Genomic DNA, 14525 nt, shown 5'->3' with positions numbered 1-14525 from the left:
GGGTTACCCCGACCCAGGTGCAGGACCTTGCACTTGGCCTTGTTGAACCTCATGAGGTTCACACAGGCCCACCTCTCCAGCCTGTCCAGGTCTCTCTGGATGACATCCCGTCCTTCTGGTGTGTCATCCACAAACTTGCTGAGGGTGCACTTGATATCACTGAGTCATTGATGAAAATGAATATAGATGTTCATTAGAAATATTGCTGTTCAATGATCATATTCCCTACATTTCCCCAAGTAACTGCAGTTTTAGGAAAATGCTTTTCTGTTCTCACGGGTTTGATTATGAGCCCTTTCCTATTAGAAAGCTCTATCAGTTGCTAAGCGTAAAAACATACCATGGCAGTCATTCTGCAGCACTCTGAAATCAGTACAGTTTTACTGCAGGATCTGAAAATCAGAACGAGAGACTGTGCTGTAGAGACAGAAAATAATGCTCAAAATTACCCGTATTTTCTAGTACAGCAGAGGTTAATTCTTTTTCATTTAAGGTTTTTTAATGCAGTGAGAACACCTGCTTTCTATAGCCTTTGCTTCTCAACTGACAGCAAACTACTGTCATAGCTGGGCAACTATTATTCTAAGTTATTATCTGTGATAACAGATAATAGAATGATTGTCCTCTACTGAAGGCAAACTATTACCATTGGGCAGCTATTATCATCAAACGTGCTAAAATTCTGGTTTTCTTCTATGTCCAGTTTTCACCGCCACCCTCTATACATTTTTAATTTTGAACACAGGATGTGCTGTTAGTTCCTGTTGCTAAGGTGTCTTCTTATCTTGAATTTCCATTTCAAAAGTTCAACAAACTAAAAAAGCGAAGCTTACCAGAAAGACTGGAAATGATAAAGTCAATGGATGTAATTTGTAACCAAATAATAGTATGTAACCTGTATATATGTATATGTCAAAACTAAGGCCTCCACCTTCTACATATTCCACAGAGTGTCTGAGGTTGGAAGGCACCTGTGTCGGTCATCTGGTCCACACACCCCCTGCTCAAGCAGGGGCACGTGGAGCTGGTTGCCCAGGACCATGTCTAGATGGCTTTTGTGAACATCTCCAAGGGTGGAGACTGCACAGCCTCTCTGGGCAACCTGTGCCCAGCAGGTCTGTTCTTCTTAGACCTGTTGGAAGAAAGTCTCATATGGGAGGATTGTCCTTACACTATACTTCTGCATGATTGGATTGGGGCCAGTGTATATTCTTGCTATTCTTATCCTTAAACCGCTGCTATTTTTGTTGCAATTCTCAGTGCCTCACATCCTCAGTTAGACCTTAATTATTTTGCAGTACAGACCTTTGGATTTTCTACCAAATTGTGGATATGTAAAAACAGTTTTATAGGCTTTCACAGTTGAGATACACACTTTTCTATTTGAGGTGATATCTTTGATTTAATGTCTTTTCTAAAAAAAAATATTGTGTAGATGCATTAGCAATCATAACATATTTAAGGCAGTTTGCAAAATAGTTCACAAAAATTATGAAATAATTTACGTATGAGGTGCTGAAGTGACCTTAACAAAAGCAGGTTGTGTGACCATTTTAATGTGGTACAAATGAGTCTCTTCTCTTGTCATACCTTGCAAGATTCAGATCCTCCCAACTCCACTTTTCGAATCTCTGTAGGGCAGTAGTTGCTCTCAGAGAGAGATGTCCATCCTATGGGAACCATGGCAGGATAGTGCTTCTGGTTTGCAGCCTTCTTCATCAACCCCTGTAGCAGAGAGCAGGCTGAGGGCTAGATTAATCATTTTGGTAGCAGCATCAGTTCAATCTCAGCAACTACCAGCAACAGGGAAGGTATCACAGGTAAAGATATTGACTGGGAGTGACCTCCTGTTACAAGAAAAATTAATTGCACCCATAGTCAGATTCCTGACTTTTTCAAGTGAAAAATAAGTAAGGCGGCTCTACGTTACTGTTGGAGACCATGCTATTAGATAGGCTAAAAATGAAGAAAAGGTCAAATCCATACTTAGGACTGTCATCTTACTGCTTGTTCAGCATGAGAATGTCTCTGGGACGGCAGGTGATGCTGAAACAAGAGGAGTGCCGTGTAGCTGCTGTGAATCAGCTGCAGGATTAGAGCCTGAATGCATATGGTTTCTCTTGGAAACAATTCATAATAGTGAATTGATCAGTGTGCAGGATCCAACTTCATATTCTGTAAAACTGCTGGTTTTTTTTTCACATGGGATCTTGCGTCTCGATCCTGAAGAGGCAGCTTCATGTATGTGTTTAAATTCATGTGCATATATGTCCACTGAATGCAACATTTTGTTGTCAGGAAGAGGTGTATAAATCATTCTCAGGAAGAGCAGGAGTCAGGAAAGGAGTTAGGGAATAGATGAGCCCTGTCTTGCTCCACCTGGTTATCACTGATGGGAAGCAGGCTGACATATCAGAATGTGAGTGCTCTCCTGTTTGAATAGAGGAGGTTTGGCCAGAGCTTTGGGATATCTGGAAAGATGCCACCTATAACACTGTCCTAAGAGGTACTGTTTTGTTAAATAGGACAGTCTAAGGCTTTCTTGAGATGGCTGGCGTGTCTCTGCTTGATGACAGAAATTTGCCTGTTGGTACAGCACCAGCTGGGCGCTAGGCCAGGTGGCAGGGTGGTGGCAGGGCTGAAGGCCAAGCTGCTAACCAGAGGCAGAACTGGCGTGACTGTGCTGCCCTGCAAGGGTAGGGTAGCTGCCGTAAATTAATGCATACAGCTCAGGATTCTGACAGATTTTGGCAGGCGGAATTGAGCATTCTCTTCCATCATTCCCATCCCTCGGTGCTTTACAACACCCAGTCGGTCTCCTTTAGCTCCACCTGCCCCTCCAAAGGGTGAGCAAAAAGAAGAGCTGAGTGAGCTGTGAACAGTCTCTCCCCAGTTCTGCTTTCACAACTGCACTTCAAAAGAAGTGCAAATGTTCAGCTCTGTTGTTGCAAAGTAGCAATTTGCAGTAAAGCTGCAGAATAATCACTTTTGAAATGGAAACCAATGGGATCCAAATTGGTTCTTCTGACTGTAAAACTGCTTGTAGGAGAATTTTTCATTCTCTGGTGACTTTGTATGCTGGAGCTAATTAACATTTTAAAAAGTAATTAAATACAAAGATAATCTTCATGAATGCTAGTTATAGTAAACTCAAGTCATTTAACTCAGTAATCCTCATTCAGGCAAATCATCTGTGTGACCTCCCTGATACTCACAGGGATAAGGATTGCTTTTGCGAATAGAGGTTGTGTAATGGGGCCCTAAATGTGCATTAACAAGACCTTATCAACATGTATACCTTAATGTTGCGGGGCAGTAAAACCAAATGATGCTGCCGCTATTTCTGCGTGATACAAAAATGTATCCCTGTAACTGGTGAGACTATCAAGAGAAAGTAAAATTTGTGATTCCTTTAAAAGATTTCTGGTAGGAATTCAATGCCCTAACAGCTGTGTCCATGTTAACAATTAATTAAATGCTCTAGGGGAAGGTCAGTAAACTAAGGCAGTTTGTGCTGAGACCCCTACCAGTCATTCACTTGCTATTCAGGGAGTTTACTTTAGAGTAAATTTTGTCTCGTTCCCTGAATCAGACATCCACTACCAGAGCTGTTTAAGCTCGCCAGAAGACGAGCAGTTGGTTCAGAGTCTTACATTCCCTTTTGGAGCTGGAGTACCTTAGGTGTTTATCAGTTAGCGCACTCCAAAACTGCCCGATGAACTGAAGCAATATGTGGTTAGTGAAGGCGATCGAGGGATTGACTTCAAAACCCACACAGCTGCTCCTAACCACATTACAGATCCAAAACCAGCCAGCAGAGCAGGTCTTGAATGGGCCGAGAAGAAAGGCAGTGCAGGGAGTAGGGAAGCAATGCCCTCGTGGATTAACTCTGGAAGAAATACTGGTTGTTTGCCGCACAGTAGGAGTAAAGCTATTAAGTTTTTTGTCACACTTGCAACAGCGAAGGCCCTGTCCCCTGTGTGGCATTAATACAGGGACAGGTTGAGGACTGATGATGCACCAATGTGGCTGTTTGTCTGTAAATTCAGTTGAGATGATGTTGGAGAATATCTTTGCCTTGTTCTGTTGCGTCCCGGAATGACAGCTTGCTTCAGATTCACTTGCTGGGGAGGTTGATAGCCTATGTTGGGGCAGGGGAACTTTAAATCGCTTTGGTTTATAAATATTGGATCTTCTTTCCATATTTTGATTTTTCTAATGGCAAATGCCTCTTGCTGTATTCACTGCAGTGTATGTAGCTACTATATCAACAAATGAAATAATGGAACTTTAATAGAGTAGATAACCACTACTGCATTAATCATAAATAATTTCTCTGTATCTGATTACTTAGGAATCAGTTCTTTAAAAAGAAGCCTCATTATCTTGTGGATGGGTTGCTGGTGTGAGTCGGACTGCCAGAATCAAGTCTATTTTCCTGTTATTTTAGTATCAGTAATATTAGATTATCTTTTTTCCCCCCAGTGAATTGTAGATGTAGCTAAACTGGTACCTTGAGGTACCCAGTTGATTTCCCTCTCTCTAAGGGAGTTCAATTTGGGTCCCTTCTAATGCAAATCCTCATTGAGGCAGACAAATATTTAGAAAAAAATATATTTTTTTAAATACAAAGACATATGTTTGAAGCCTTTTTAAGGCAATCTTGTACAACACCCCCGCCCCCTCCCCCAGCAACACAAAATTCTTTTGTTCTGCACAACAAACAGGTTCATCCTTTCAGAAATAAATCCTAAGTAGTGAGGATCAGGAGGGAGGGCTGTTTCAAGATTATTGTTTTTCTCCAGGAACTGTCACAGGTATCCAGGATCTCATTTATTCATGCAGTGAAATAAAAAATCTTAGTGATGCTGAAGCTCTATTTCAGGATGACCTACCTCCCTTTCTCCCTTCTAGAAAGTTCTCTGTTTATATTTTCGCTTTAAACATGTGCATATTTGAAAAGGAAAATTTAAGAGATTCTCTAATATATATAGTTGTATGTCTAAATAGGTTAAAATTTAAGGGAAAAGGAGGTGAACAATGATTATAGTCTTAAATATCATTTCACTTTATTTTGGTGTTTAATAAACATTAGAGTTCCTTGTTTGTAGCCAATGTAAATGTTGAAAAGAAACCTAGCCCTCAAGGTGTGTAATATAAGCTTAGTAAAGCCAAGATATTCCAACTTGCGCTAATCTTATTTATTCATTGATGCTTTTTTGGTTACGTTACGTAGTTGTATGTATACAGTAGGTATGTAAAAGCTTATATTTTCTTACGATAGCTTTCAATCAAGTATTTCAGAAGGACATATATGAATAGCTTTTCATACTGTTCTCTTTTTTTTTCTTTTTTTTTTTTTTTTTTAATTACCAGAGATATAAAGCCAGTAATGCTCAAGAAAATGGTTGTTACAGTGGCTTCTGACTAGCTGTCCTACTGTATCTGAGAAGGCGGCAATTGAAGAGCCAGCAACCTCAAAGACAGATTTGGTCCTGACACTCATAACCTTAAGACAAGCTTGTCTAACCAAACCATCATATGGGAGGAAAAAAGAAGTAGCGAGTATGTAAGTGCCGAAATCATTAATTTATTAATTTCCGAAATAGTTTCAAGAAAAATTGTAGAAATATGGAACTTGTGAATTAAATTCCTTTTGAACAAGCAACGAAAAAATTATCTACCAGAGTTTGGGATATTTTATATTTAAAGTCTGCCATTCAATCTTCCTGGAATCAAGCTTAGTTTTACTCTTGGATGTTTGTACTCTGACCAGATTACAAATCATTCTCTGTGCATAGACTGGTGTTAAAGAAACTCATTATCTCAGAATGGATAATCTGAATTATCTGCCGTTATTGTATTGTTGATGGCTGGAGTCTATGTTTATTGAGGAAACTGGACTCCTATTTAAGAAAGTATTCAAGGATTTTCTTCAGTTACGCTGCTAGTGTCAAAGCCTTTTCAGTGAGAATATTCCATGTTGAGCACATGTTTTTTGCTGTTTTGCTGAGCCTGTGTATAGGAATTTCATGGGATTAAACTTCAGTCATTTCAGATTATTTTCTGGGAAAATACAGAGGGGCTGCATGTATAATCTTGAGTTCTAGAAAAATCAGAGGGAAACGAAATCCAGGTCAAAGAGAGAATGTCACTGGCAGTTTTAGGGACTAGTGGCTTGGTTGCTCACTGAAAATTTGTATCAGTAGACACCCCTTCTTCACAGAAGCCACAGAGGATTTGACCCACCAAGGTACTATATGGAAATACCTGTCATGAGCAGAGCACAAACTGCAGTTTGCATTTTTTGTGGTTTAACCTGGCAGGCAGCTGAACACTACACAGCCGCTTGCTCACTCCCCCCACCCCCCTCAGTGGGATGGGGGAGAGAATTGGAAAACAAGTAAAGCCCGTGGGCTGAGATAAAGGTAGTTTAATAAAACAGCAGAGGGAAAATAATAATCATCATTATAATAATAACAACAATAATAATAGAATGTACAGAATATACAAAACAAGTGATGCACAGTGCAATTTTCACCACCTGCTCACTGATGCCCAGCTTGGCCCCAAGCAGTGATCGCTGTCCCACAGCCAACTGCCCCCGAGCATGACGTCCTATGGTGTGGAATAGCCCTTTGGCCAGTGGGGGTCAGCTGTCCCGGCTGTGCCCCCTCCCAGCTTCTTGTGCACCCGGCAGAGCAGGGGAAGCTGAGAAGCCCTTGGCTGGTGTAAGCCCTGCTCAGCAACAACTAAACCATCAGGGTGTTAGCAACATTCTTCTCATCCTAAATCCAAAACACAGCGCTGTGCCAGCTCCTAGGAAGAAAATTGACTTTTATCACAGATGAAACCAGGACAGCATCCACCCCTTATTCTATACTGTCTATGTCATGCCTAGCTTTTACCCTTTCCAATACATTCCAATTAATCACCACCACTTTCCCTGTTGTTTGATATATACATACAGATATAATTCCTGTACCCTTTGCTTCTTCTTCCCCCATCTTATATACTGAGCAGGACGTCCTATGGTCTGGAATAGCCCTTTGATCAGTTTGGGTCAGCTCTCCTGGCTGTGTCCCCTCCCAGCTTCTTGTGCACCTGGCACAGCTGAGAGCTACCCAGCAACAACTAAAAACATCAGTGTGTTATCAACATTCTTCTAGTACTAAATCCAAAACACAGCACCATACCAGCTACTAGGAAGAAAATTAACTCTGTCCCAGCCAAAACCAGGACACTCTAGTCTATGGACCATCCCTCTAAAATGTCCATTGGGTTCATTTAGTCCATAACTTTGGGTTCCATCTGTTGTAATAGTCTTTCAGGGCAGGAGAGATGGTGTGTGGTGTTGGATTGTTGCATGCTGAAGCCAGTTCTGGTTCCATCACCACTGTACTTAATTTTGTCAGAATTCATTCTTCATTAATCTGGGTGATTCTTACTGTAATCCCGTTGATATGACATATAGCAATCATAAAAGCGATTACATACAGTATTATACAGCAGTTAACATCAGTTCATTGGCTATTTTCACCCAAAATCAAAACACCTTGAGGTACACATCAGACTTCCTCATCCTTCCACGTTACCCACCATGTGAACCCAGGTCCTTGAGCAAAAGCAATCCCATGAATGGGTTTGCCTTTGCCCAAGGCAGCAGTAACCCACACTGACTTCACCAGCATATTTATATGCACTACATGGACTCTGTCCCCTTTTACAGTACATAAAGGTTTTGATTGGGGAGGAACAGTTCAACTGGCAGATCCTGTAGTGTTGACTAACCAGGTGGCCTTTGGTAAATGTGTATCCCAATGTTTGAATGTCCCACCACCCATTGGTTTCAGTGTAGTCTTTAACAGTCCATTGTGTCATTCAACTTTCCTGGAGTCGGGTGCATGGTAGAGGATGTGATAGACTCAGTGCCGTGCTCTTTGGCCCAGGTGTCTATGAGGCTGTTTCGGAAATGAGTTCCATTGTCTGACTCAGTACTTTCTGGGGTGCTATGTCACCATAGGACTTGCTTCTCCAGGCCTAGGATAGTGTGCCAGGCAGTGCCATGGGACACAGGATATGTTTCCAGCCATCTGGTGGTTGCTTCCACCATGGTGAGCATATGGTGCTTTCCTTGGTGGGTTTGTGGGAGTGTGATATAATCAATCTGCCAGGCCTCCCCATATTTATATTTCAGCCACTGTCCTCCATACCAAAGAGGCTTTAACCGCTTGGCTTGTTTGATCGCAGCACATGTTTCACATTCATGGATAACCTGTGCAATAGCGTCCATAGTTAAGTCCACCCCTCGATCACGAGCCCATCTATATGTTGCATCTCCTCCTTGATGGCCTGAAATGTCATGGGCCCACTGAGCTAGAAACAATTCACCTTTATGTTGCCAGTCCAGATCTACCTGAGCCACTTCAATCTTAGCAGCCTGATCCACCTGCTGGTTGTTTTGATGTTCTTCAGTGGCCCGACTCTTGGGTACATGAGCATCTACATGACTTACTTCTACAGCCAAGTTCTCTACCTGGGCAGCAATATCTTGCCACAGTACTGCTGCCCAGATGGGTTTGCCTCTGCGCTGCCAGTTGCTCAGAAACCAGGACAGCATTGTTGCAATTTATTTTCTTTTAGAAGTGGGTTTTGATAGTGCTTTATATCTCTCTATAGATGACCACATGTTTTCAGACTAAAGCCCATGTTTCTGAAGCACTTAATCCAGACCAAAACGGTGCCTAAAAGACCTAATAGATTTAACTGGACTAAATCCCATTTTTAAAGTTAGTTTAGGGTTTGCCTGCTCTACAGCTGTTGGTATTGCTACCCATTATATAGATATATGCAAAAGGACTCTACCATGGGGCTTTGTGTTACACAGTGGTGTATTTGTAGTTCTGTGGAGGTTAGTTGAAGGTAGCTGAATAGTTTCCCACACTTGGGGAGTTTCTGCTGAGCTCAGCAGTTGCAGATTGCTGTTGCTAGCCAAGCTAGCTAGTTTAAAGAGAGTTCAGACACATCAGTGCAAACCACATTCACATGCTGGCCTACTGCAGGCAGTGATACTACTGCTCGGGTTGCATGTGGCTTTAATTTCTTGGGTCTTTCATTTCTTGCCCTCCTTGTCTATAATTCAACTCATTCCTCTATTTCCACTAGAGGAAATAAAGACAAATGTTTATTTTAATAAATACAGCTTAGGAAGGGGCTATGATTTTCAAGGGAATCAACAAGCTTTAGTCACTGACCAGTGTGTAGTTTCTCTTTGCTTTCTAACTCTGGTACGAAAGATGACAGAAGTGGTTGCGCTCGTTGTTTGTCACTTCGTAAGCGGTGGATGTAGGGTAGTGTGTATTGGTTTCAGACTTGCTGTGAAATCCTTATAATACAGATTATAAGTTAAGTATGAACATTCCTTATAATAAACTTACCAAGTATAAACTTACTTTACAACCAGTAAGATTCTTGCTGACCAAAAATCAGATGACTCGCGTGATTTCTGCTAAGCCAATTGGTAGTGAGTACAGAGTAAGCAGAGAGCAATTTTTCTCTTTTCATTTTCTTTTTAATTGGTTTTCCGCTAAAAGCACTTTGGGTGGTGCTTAGTTACATGTGTTACTACATTATATTCGCTAGCCTCCTAGGAGAACATCAGACTAATTAGAAACCGTGAGCTCTCACTTGTAATTTATGATCTGGCAACAGAATCAAAGAAATTAAAAAGGTACTAGGAGCAGACCTCTGTGACACAGGCCAAGGCAGTACTTCCTTACAGAAAGGTCAATATTGTTGAGGCGTTGAGATATTGTAGGTCTACCTAACTTGACACTCAAGTGTCAGTAACCGTAATGAGTTTCTTAGTCTGCACTCAAGAGAGTCTAAAATTAACTTCGTATCATCTTCAAACTTGACCTCAATCACAGCAATTAATTAACAGGCACTGAAAGAACTTTAACAAAGGAGATGAGTGAAAAGACTCTGAACAGAACAAGAGACACTTCTATTTGACATTTCAGCACATTCTTTCTTTTTCCTAGCACAGTTTGGAAATGATATTTTTTGTGAAATCCTGCAAGAATACATTATTAAGATCAAATCTTTGACTTAATAGACTTAACACCTGGACATTAGTGTGTAACTGTGTAACTCGATTATGTGCTTTTTTAAGTAAATTTTATTTTTTGTGATATGTCCGTACTTGAAGAGCCTAGGGGGTATCTGCTGAAACACACACAAACACACAGACATTTGAAGGCAATCAGCAGTGGCATCAACTTCACTGTTACACTTTGCCAAACTACGCCCATTTAACAACAAAATCTTTCCTGAATAAAACTGTTGCTTAACTACGAGGCTTTTTCATTTTCTGGTGTCTCTCCTGAGAGACTGCCAGCCAACTTGCCTATGAATTCTGACTGTGAGGGTGGTATTTCTGATTGTCACCCTGCCATGAAGGCAGTCAAGACCCATGAGTCCGTCACATGAAGACAAGAGACTAGTCAGTGCAAAATACCCTTAGGTTTTACTTGGTGTAATTCTTGTTGCCCAAGGTACAGTCCTCACAAAATGGATTTTTTTGACCAAAAAAAATGTAGTTCCTGATGGAATGCCTTTTGACAGATCTTCTCCTACAAAAATTTTGAATTTTTGGGGTGACATTTTCTAAATGAAATATACTATTTTCTAGATTTTCTTTATTTTTGTTTCTCTGGCATAGCCTAATAGATTTTTTTTTTTTTAATCATTGTTTGCTAAGAATAAAAAAAAAAAAAATTGATAAATTTTAAATGCTTATTTTAGCTTAGAGATATTTTGACTTTCCAGCCTGAATTCCCTTTAAAATCTAAAAGGTTTTAATTAGACAGAAAAGTTGTTCTCCACACAGAAATACACAGACCCAAACATCCATTAAGCATGAGGTAACTCAGATGTGTTCTGAAGATGTATTAAATGAGGCTTCTCACCAGAGGGAAGGAAATGAGAGCTTGTTTTTTCATCTTGCTTGAGCCGTGTCAAATTCAACAGGGGGTCGTGAATATCAGTTTTTCTGTAATCGTGGTCCAGTTCAGTTATATCAACCATAAAAACTCACTTCCCAAGTCGAAGCTCAGAGGAGTTACTTCCTGAGAATGGTCAAAGTTTTTGTCCATTTGAAGAGCTGCTGATCAGAGGGAATCGTAGGCCATCTTACCGGAATGTCACAAAACATGGCTTTCTCAGAATGACTTTTCACAGTTTAATTCTTCTTGCTTTCTTGGCCGAATTGTAAAGCATGGTGACATTGTCAGTGAGTTTGGAACAGTTACTATAGAAAGACTTCATTTTTCAGTATACAGGTCTATCTCAAAGTGTTTTGTATTCAAGGTAAATTTTCCTCACTTCAGATACTTAAATAATTGGAAAAGTGCATTATTTATAGTTCAACATGTAGACAAATATCTTCAAGATCAACATATACTGTTTTCTCCAAGATAGATCATCTATAAACAATGATTGGTTTTGCTAGTTTATTAATTTCAAACATTTGCCTGCTGCAAGAATTAATATAATTAAAAGTATACGGTGTGTAAGAAACTTAGTGTATTTACAGGAGATTCTTGGACTATCTAGACAAACTAGAAGATGGCATTATTTCCCATTAATGTCACAATTTTGTACCAAATTGATTTATTTTCTATTTAGGGATTTTTGCTCCCTGTTTTGTAAGTTATGTGTTTAAATTCATGTGTTTTGAGGAAACATACTTTATTTTACAAAATGTAAAATTCTGTGGAGCAATCTGCTTGTACTGAAAGTCTTATATTGATGAAATTGATGCTTTGTTTCATGAAGAATGCTCTCTACCTCTGTAAATATCTAGGGCATACATTCAGCTTGGGGGAATGAAAACAAAGCAATTCAGATTCTTCAGTGCTAAGTCATATGCATGCCTTAATGGTACTTTCTAGACTATGACAGCCTCAAAGCAATGCAATAAAAAAAAGAAAATATTTCATTCTTTTGCTGGGGCTAACATTTCGTGAGTTATCTAGAATTGCTTATCAAAAAGAACGAACGCTGATTACCAAAGGTAGATAATGCAGTATTTTTCAGCTAGTGTTAATGTTACAGAGCGGCCAGGGATGATGAATCAACACATCTGTGTAAAAGAAAACTATTAAAAAAAGAAAACAAACACACACACAACTGGGAAATGTAAAACTCTGACAGTTCTGTATTGCGTATCCTACAGTGTTAAGATTAATCAAAACCCCGTTTTCTGTTACAAGTAAATTTACATTTTACAGATATTGCTACTCTTCTGGTTCATTCTTTTTTCTATGATTTAGCAGTGGCTTTAAGCTACCCTCTTTCCATTGAGCCTTAGATATGACAGCGATCTTATAACGTCATAACTGCGTTCCTTCATGACCTCCCATTAAACAAGTCTCACTGGTGCCATTCATGTTATACAGGCAACCTCACGGGCAAATCTCCTTGTGCTATTTCTGTTTGTGCAGTTGTGTGAGGGTGGCTGCGAAGAGACAGACATTTATTCCTGAGCTAATTGGCTACTGACAAATTACAGCTTCCTATTAACAGAGAAGCCGATAATAGCAGTTTACAGACGTCACAAAACAAATCTAGAAGCCATTTCCTTGACACTTCTCAGATTAAAGGCACAGTTGTTGGGGACTTGACCCTGGCAGTAGATCTAGGAAACACGGTAGCTCACACATCAGGGAAACCTCCCTTGGTGTCATTCACGTGGCAGCGCTTTTGTTCTCCTTTAGGTGAAAAATACCTATGCTACAGACAATGGTAGTGGTAAGAGCTGGATGCTATTGGCCTAGTTTTTTCTGTTGTTACTTCCAGAAACTGAATATGGTGTACTGCATATAGAATCACAGAATCGTTTAGGTTGGAAAAGACCTTTAAGATCATCAAGTCCAACCATTAACCTAACACTGCCATTCCATGACTAAACCATGTCCCTAAGCACCTCCTCTACCCACTTTTTAAATAGCTCCAGGGATGGGGACTCAACCACTTCCCTGGGCAGCCCGTTCCAATGCTTAACAACCCTTTTGGTGAAAAAAATATTCCTAATGTCCAACCTAAACCTCCCCTGGCACAACTTAGACCATATCCCCTCATCCTATCACCTGTTACCTGGGAGAAGAGACCAACATCCACCTGGCTACAGCCCCATTTAAGGGAGTTGTAGAGTGTGATAAGGTCTCCCTTCAGCCTCCTCTTCTCCAGACTAAACAACCCCAGTTCCCTCAGGTGCTTGTGCTCCAGACCCCTCACCGGCTTTGTTGCTCTCCTCTGGACATGTTCCAGCAATGCAACGTCCTTCTTGTAGTAAGGGGCCCAAAACTGAACACAGTATGCAAGGTGCGGCCTCGCCAATGCGGAGTATCGGGGCACAATCACTTCCATGGTCCTGCTGGCCACACTATTCCTGATACAAGCCAGGATGCTGTTGGCCTTCTTGGCCACCTGGGCACACTGCTGGCTCATACTCAGTCGGCTGATAGGTGTCATCTCAGAGATTTTCTAGAAAATAATAAAAAAAAACCAACTAATTCTCTCACTGGAGATAAAATTGACAGCTCTGTAATTAAATCATTAGCCTTTATAGGAAGTTTTGAAGCAGTCCAGGTTCAAGGTTTCCCAGTTTCACGGTCAGATAGGACTTTATAAACGTGCGACTTAGGTGCATGTACTGGGCAGAAGCGTCCTCACCCCGCGTTAACTGCTGAACACTCAATCTGAGACTGTCGGTGTGTTTCTCTTGACTCTGACCCCTATACTCCCAATGTATGTATTGTGTTGACAGTGAAGTTAATTTACAACTCAGAACATAGAGGTCTTTGATGGGAGGCAATCTTTTAATTTTGGAGGAAAATAGAATTCCAGCAGAATTTTGTTCATCCACAGCTGTTGGATAAATCGGTTTCAGATAGTGGCAATAGATCACTTGGCCCATCGAGTCTCTTTGGTGATTGCTCCATCAGCAGACAGCAGCACCCTGTGTTCAGATTACCAGACAGGTTTCCCCACAAAACTGGAATAAATAAACAGTTGAGAAACTTCTGTGTAGGAAAATAAGTGATAATTAAATATGTTTCATTTTACTATGAATCTAAGTCTTTACAGGAATTAATAAGTTATTACATTTAAAATATAAAGCCTAGCTTGAAATGAGTGTACTTGTGGAATGCGTTTCTTTTCATGAGCCCACTAATGCCATTTAAAATACTTTTTATATATAGGTATAAAATCTCTGAGCAGATAGGCTGCACTGCAAAACTAAGCACCAAGAGTGCTAAATAATTGCTAAATTTGGTCTTTAGTATGGAACTTGAGCAAAGAGTGGGCTGAAATGCTATATGCAATACTTCATTTTTCTGTAAAGTTTGGTACTATGCCTAGGTGAAGTCTCCCTATCCCAAGCCTTTAGCAGCATGGGATATTGTAAAGAAATTATGTCTTGGAGGGTAAATAAAGCACCACTGGGAATTAACTTCAGA

This window comes from Egretta garzetta, unplaced genomic scaffold (assembly GCF_000687185.1).
Source record: "Egretta garzetta isolate BGI_Z169 unplaced genomic scaffold, ASM68718v1 scaffold446, whole genome shotgun sequence".
Classification (NCBI taxonomy): domain Eukaryota; kingdom Metazoa; phylum Chordata; class Aves; order Pelecaniformes; family Ardeidae; genus Egretta; species Egretta garzetta.
Note: the sequence above shows the minus strand (reverse complement) of the source record.